This window comes from Micromys minutus (assembly GCF_963924665.1).
Source record: "Micromys minutus genome assembly, chromosome: 30".
Classification (NCBI taxonomy): Eukaryota; Metazoa; Chordata; class Mammalia; order Rodentia; family Muridae; genus Micromys; species Micromys minutus.
Window position 1 is genome coordinate 11861620 of NC_137965.1, and position 7078 is coordinate 11868697.

Genomic DNA, 7078 nt, shown 5'->3' on the forward strand with positions numbered 1-7078 from the left:
TCATTGGCAAGAACCTGGCTGACCAGGCACATTGAATAAACTAATAATCTAAGAGTCAGAATGCACATGTGGCTCTTGTAAAGACTGTCTCCGAAATGAGCCTTATACGAAAGGCCATTCCAAAACCCTAGGGTCTCTGATAATCTATCCACAACCATGACTCGAGTTTGCTTTCACCAGCAAAGCTACAGTGATGAAAGAAAGAGAATTCACACCAATTAGTTATCTTGGCAAAACTGGAAGACAAAAAAAAAAAAAAAAAAAAAAAAAAAAAGACCATCTTTCTAAGACTTTGAAGACTTCAAAACATAGCCCTGCCCTGCCACCCAAGATTGGGGAGCAAAGGTTTGGATCTTATGAAAATTTAGAAGCCTGAGGAAGAAAAGAGAGGGTCTCTCTACAACGCTGGAATTTTGTCAACAAAGAAAGGTTCCCTGCAACTGATGCTGGTATTTCTGATAACATTGGATGATGGATCTCTGTAAGGCATCCAACATAGACCTCACAGGCCCCACCTTCCTCTCCCTGCCAACCAGTCTTTTCCTAGTTCGAACTATGGGAAAGATCTCAGCGCAGTCACAAGTACTTGTCAGCCATTTTGCCCCTTCATGGCAATGCAGAGGAGAAAGCTAGGTCTGGAGCCAAGACCCATTTACTAGCTATGTTTCTGTGTTTAGGTCTATGTTCTTGTTTCTTTCTCATCCACTTCAGCATTAACTCCAAGAAGGTAGGAGTTTTATTTCTCATCACTACAGGCTCCACAAATGGTTTTTCCTTTTTTTTTTTTTAAAGAAAGTCCTGAAAATAGACAATATAGACAGTTTAAAAAAAAAAAACTCTTTTGCACATTTTAAAAATAACTGCTGACCATCCTATGATAGTTTGAATGTACAACGTCCCTCACAGGATCGTATGTTTGGATTCTTGGTTCTCAACTCCCACACTCTTTTGGAAGATATGGAAACTTTAAGAGGTGTGTCCTAGATAGAAAAATTAGGTCAGCAGAGGCTAGCCCTGGAAGGTTAGAACTACCCTCTTCATCTCAGTGTGCTTCTTGTCTGCTTACCGAATTTCCCACTACACAGATAGTCTACCTCACAACGGTACCAGAGATATGAAACCCAGTGTCCATGGACTGAGACTTTTAAAGCAATGAATGAACCCAGACACATTTTTTTTAAATCTTAAATTGTGTCTGGTTCTTTGTCACCTGGAGTCAGGCTAACTAATATATACCCCCACAAGTCTTCCTCAAAGTTCAAGAATCTTGTCCCTGCAGGGTCCCCATTAAGGAAATGGGCTCTGGAGTATGACTGAGCTCGAATTCAGGCGGCATAACTTACTCAATGTGTTCCTTAGACAAGTCTCTTAACCTGTGGGTCTACCATGTTCTCCTAAGGATGGGGGTCCTTGCATATCTCCTAAGAAGAGGATTGTCACAGTGAGTGACCTACAAATGGTAGTGCATGCTTGTCTTCCCCAAATCATCACTTCACCTCCTGACTGTGTGCATTGTGTGAGATAAGAGTCCACACTTTGTCAAAGACAGAGTGTGCTTTCCATGATTCCTCTGCTCTGGGCATCTGCCAGGGTCTCCTCTTCACGGACATCAAAGTATTAGAAAGCTCGGGAGGAATTCACAATTCCCTGGCTACTTCTCACTGAGGCATGGGAGATTCCTCGGCTCTGAAGAACCAAAAGTGAGCCTGGGGTGTGGCAAGAAGAGGAAACTGTTGGTAGTGAGTATTGTACCTCGGAATACATTTCCTGGTAGTAATGAGTGGTGAGTGTCGGAAGAGAATCAACTGCAGTGAGAAGGAAGGAAGGAAGGAGGAAAGAAAGGAAGGAAGGAAGGATTTTCCTTCTACATTTAAAATAAATAAAATGTATTTTATATGCATTTTTTCTTTTTGGTTTTGGGGTTTTTTTGTTTGTTTTGTTTTTGTTTTTGTTTTTGTTTTCTGAGACAGGGTTTCTCTGAGTAGGCCTAGCTGTCCAGAATTTGCTTTATAAACTAGACTGCCCTATAAACTCAGAAATCTACCTGTTGTTGCTTTCTATGTGCTGGGATTAAAGGTGTCTGCAGCCACACCCAGCTATGTAGATGCAACTTCTTAAATCAAGTTATCCCTATTTTCTAACTTCTATAGGATAAACCTGTGCCAGTTGTATAATAAAAACCTTTTAGAACGCACTATCAGTGGTTCTTTCCAAGTCCTTCGGTTACAGAATAAGCCCAAATTTTCCATCTGAGCTTCGTTTTCAGTATGATTTTGTAGACTGAGCCTGCTTCCAGGGCCTGCAGCTGACACATCCTGCTCAAAGCACTCACTGTGGGCCTGGCAATGCCTTCAACCTCTTACATTTTAAGGTTCCCCATGCAGGGATAAAGGGATGCTCAAGAACATTGGGTTATGCTGGCTGTTGACCTTAAGGCCAGCTCAGTCTACAGAGACTTCCAAGACAGCCAGGGCTACAGAATAGAGATGCCGTGTGTCAGAAGACAAACAGAAAGGAATACTGGTTTTTTAGTTAGTCAGTATTGACCAGCTATGAAAATATAACACACTGTTTTGTTTAAGATGAAAATTTGAGTCATAGTATCTAAGTATAAGCTATTTTCATTGCTGGGAAAAGAAAATGATTTTTTTCCTTGCGTGTATCATAAACATCAAAACTTCAGTAGCCTTGGGCCCTGAAAGTTGGGACTCACTTTGGATGACATGGAGAAAGAAGATACTCTTGGTCCATTATCACAGTTGATAACGTGTGTACTTATGACACCATCAGCACAAGAGATTCTTGAGAGGTTTACTTCGGGGGCTGGGAAGATAGCTCAGCACTGGGTATTCTTTCAGAAGGCCCAGGTCTAATTCCCAGCACTTATATAGTGATTCCTAACCATCTATAACTCCAGTCTCTGGGGACCCAAAGCCTCCATGGGGAACCAGTACATGGGTGATGTACATCCATATACGCAAGCAAAACACCTGTACACGTTAAATTAAAATGAGTAACTTTTTTAGCTCACCACCCTATTCTTTTTTCCCATTTGACAGTAAGATACAATTCACGGATTAATCTTTCCAGTGCAGAGTTGTTCAAGTTCCAACAGGCATAGTGTTCTCTGTACCCAGCGTGCCAGTGGAGTGGATAGAATTCAGACAGCGGAACAGCTCCATTGCCCTGGTCAAACCCTTTCTGTTCCTTTGCAGTTCGACTCTCTGCCCAGCCTCAGCTCGACTGTGTGTCTTCATCTCGCCTTTTTAAGATTACCCTGCCATTCACTGCATAAAATAAAACCTTCCAGCATGTGCCCTTGCCCCCTTTCACTGAGAGGATGCATGGAGGATGTTGTGATGTTGCTCCAACTGTCGGTAACCCATTCCTTTTATTGCTGAGTGTAGGATTACGAGGCTATGTAAATGTATCAAATTTTGTTTACCTATTACCCAGGTGAAAGACATTTGGTTTCTTCCCAGTTTGGAGTGATTATGAATAGAGCCACTGTAAACATTCACACACAGGTTTTTGTGGGAACATGGGTGTCCATTTCACTTGAGTAAACATCCAGGAGAGGAGATCCTGGGTCACAAGTATGTATACATTTAACTCCTTCTGAAGGGCTAGGCCCTTTGTGCCCATAGCAGGAGATCAAAGTAATAAGTGTTCCCTGCCCCAGATAATGTTTGCAGAGGTCCACTTGTGTTCAATTGAATGGTTCTAAACAGAACATTTGATGGTATTTGAAATCCCCAAATGGTTAATGAGATTAAACATCTTTTTTTATGAATTTCTCTACCATCCATATATCTCTTTAATGAAATAGCCTGTTCTCTCATTCAATAGTTTGGTCATTGAGTTTGGAGAGTTCTTTATTCTAAACATAAATCCTTTTTCATGTGTGTGTGTGTGTGTATGTGTGTACATATATATGTGCATGTATAAGATAGATAGGTAGGTAGGTAGGTAGATAGATAGATAGATAGATAGATAGATAGATAGATAGATAGATAGATATAGATAGACAGACAGACAGACATTATGGCCTAGAGTGTGACTTTTCTCCTCATTCTCTTAAATCAAATTATTCTTTTCTTAGTTGAAAACATGTCTCTTAGCTCACACTCCACCACCGGCTTACATGCACTTTCTTCCACTGCCCCATCACCCCATCTTTTGCCGATAGCAATGGAAGAAGAAATTGACACTGACAATGTCTCAGGCATGTACAAAGCTGGCTTTGCAGGCGGCGAAGCCCCAGGGCCGTGTTTTCTTCCATCATTGGGCGCCACCGACACCAGGGCGTCATGGTGAGCATGGGCCAGAAAGACTCGTACGTAGGTGACGAGGCCCAGAGCAAGAGGGGTATTCTGACCTTCAAGTATCCTATTGAGCACGGCATTGTCACCAACTGGGATGACATAGACAATCTGGCACCACACCTTCTACAATGAGCTGCATATAGCCCCTGAGGAGCACCCCCTGAGCCCCAAAGCTAACAAAGAGAAGATGATGCAGATAATGTTTGAATCCTTCAATACCTAGCCGTGTACATGGGCATTCAGGTGGTGCTGTCCTTGTACACATCTGGGCATACCACTGGCATTGTCATGGACTCTGGTAATGGTGATCACACACACTGTGCCCATCTATGAGGGCTACACCCTTCCCCACGCCATCTTGCGTCTGGACCTGGCTGGCCAGGACCTGACAGACTATGTCATGAAGATTCTGACTGAATGGCGATATAGCTTTACCACCACTGCTGAGAGGGAAATTGTTCGTGACATAAAGGAGAAGCTGTGCTATGTTACCCCGGATTTTGAGCAAGAAATGGCTACTGCTGTATCATCTTCCTCCTGGGAGAAGAGCTACGAGCTGCCTGACGGGCAGGTGATCACCGTCGGTGATGAGCAGTTCTTCTTTCCAGAGACACTCTTTCAAGCCTTTCTTCCTGGGCATGGAGTCCTGTGGAATCCATGAGCCCACCTTCAACTCCATCATGAAGTGTGATGTGGACATCCGCAAAGACCTGTATGCCAATACAGTGCTGTCTGGTGGTACCACCATGTATCCGGGCACTGCTGACAGGAGGCAGAAGGAGATCACAGCCCTAGCACCCAGCACAATGGAGATTAAGATCACTGCACCTCCTGAGCACAAGTACTCAGTCTTATAAGTTCATAAAAATGTACAACCTTACCTGCTAAGCAAACATATATATTTCAAAACCAATAGCCTGGGGTCCAGACTGTAGGAACTCACCACAGAGCCATTCCACTGCAGAGCTTGGAGAGAACATCTTGGGTGCACATGGGGTCCATTTTCCAGCCATGCCTCTCCGTTTCTTCTCCTTCTGGATCCAGAGGAACCAGGTGGCACTGAGAGACTACATGCAGCTCCAGACAATGTTCTGGTAGATGGGCACGTGTGAAGAGGGCGTGAAGGAGCGCCAAGCCAGGTCTTCAAGAATGAGAGGCGCCAGGGACCGTGCTGCCACAGAGAACTGAGTTATCAGAGGTCTGTGGATGCTGTGAAAATGACGGCATTGGAGTTGCCAGGCCGTGCTGATCCCCGCCCCACACGCTTCGCCCCCCGCCCGCCCCACACACTTCGTTCTTACGTCTTAACAACAGCTAAGCAGAGGACATCACAAAGTTTTAAAGAACTACTCTGGTTTCATTCTGTTATTGTGACAACCGCCACAACCACGGGCAACTTACGAAAGGAAAGGGTTGATTTGTAGGTCACAGGTTATTATCGGGGAGATCATGGCAGAAACCATGGAGGAAGGCTGCTTGTTGGCTTGTTAACCCTCTCATTCACTCATTCTATTACTGGCCCACGCTCAGCTTTCTCATGCAGCCCAGAACCACCAGCATAGGGACGGCGCTGTCCACACAGTGGGCCCTCTAACACCATTTAACACCCCCCCAAGTTATGCTCACAGGCTGATCTGATCTAAACTATCTCTCAACAGAAATTCCCCTCTCCACTGACTCTGGGCTATGTCAAGTTGATAGTTAAAGCTAACTGGGATGGGAAAGCTGTCATATAGTACATTAAGAAAAAAAATGAGCAAGGGTTCTGTTTAAGGATGTGGATGATGTCACTGGCGTGCCAGGACATGCACTAGACAACCTTACTTAAGGGTGGAGAGCCAGCTCCCTTCTATTAGGCCATGGAAGGAGAAAGGTTCTCTTTCCTATGGTTCTCCCAGCTTCCTGTGCTCGGTAAAGCTAACTCACCAGAACTTATTTGAATTTCTCCCCAAGGGAAAAGAGGAAGGAAGCATAAGTCATTTCCTTCTACAGATTGACCTAGAAGTCACTAACGTCCTTAGGCCAGATCTTAATCACTTCTCCACAGCCAAGGTGGAGCTGGGCAGTTGTGAACTATTTAAAACCATCACTAAATCACCAACTAGTGGTGGCAATCCATCATGGATGGGAAACGGGGGTATTTTAATTAAAACCACATCTTCTTCCAGGCATGAGGGCATGTGCCTACAATCCCAGCACTCACAATGTTGAGGCAGGGGGATGTCAAGTTCCAAACCAGATCATCTTAGTTATGAAGAACCAGAACATCCCAGTTACCTTTTGCTAACTACAGAAGGCTTTACCCACAGTTGCTTCTGGGTGACTGAATTAACTGAGAGCTGCCCTTGCCTTAGAAAAGATGAAGCTGAGGGCGACAACATAATTCTATCAGCTGGAATCTGAAGGAGGCTGAATGTACTGTGTCAGACGCAGCCATAGAACCAACATCCAATTCCACTCAAAATGTCCTGAAGACTGAGTTAGTGGGGACATAAGGAGGCTATTGAGAAACTGTCCTTGTGGGGAATATATTTTCTTTTCTTTGCAGTGAGAGACAATACCTTCCCTATCCTAGAAGACAGAGGGGTTGAAGGCTCTTCTCCTGGCTGACTGAGAAAGACTCGGGGAAAGCACTTCTGAAAATCAAGATGCCACTTCTTGACCAGGAGCGGTTCCCTCACAGATACCCAGGATAATAACAAATTCTGGTTTGAGTCTGGATGAGGCATTTCCTGAATGCCTCTGTTTCTAGT

General features: G+C 44.3%; 1 pseudogene across 1 annotated transcript; it reads left to right on the forward strand.

Annotated features, from left to right (window-relative positions):
- The first annotated feature begins 4191 nt into the window (after nucleotides 1–4191).
- Nucleotides 4192–5182, forward strand: LOC308439801 (actin, cytoplasmic 2-like; annotated as a pseudogene). The gene has a single exon. The product of its transcript is annotated as an actin, cytoplasmic 2-like (transcript).
- Nucleotides 5183–7078: the final 1896 nt, after the last annotated feature.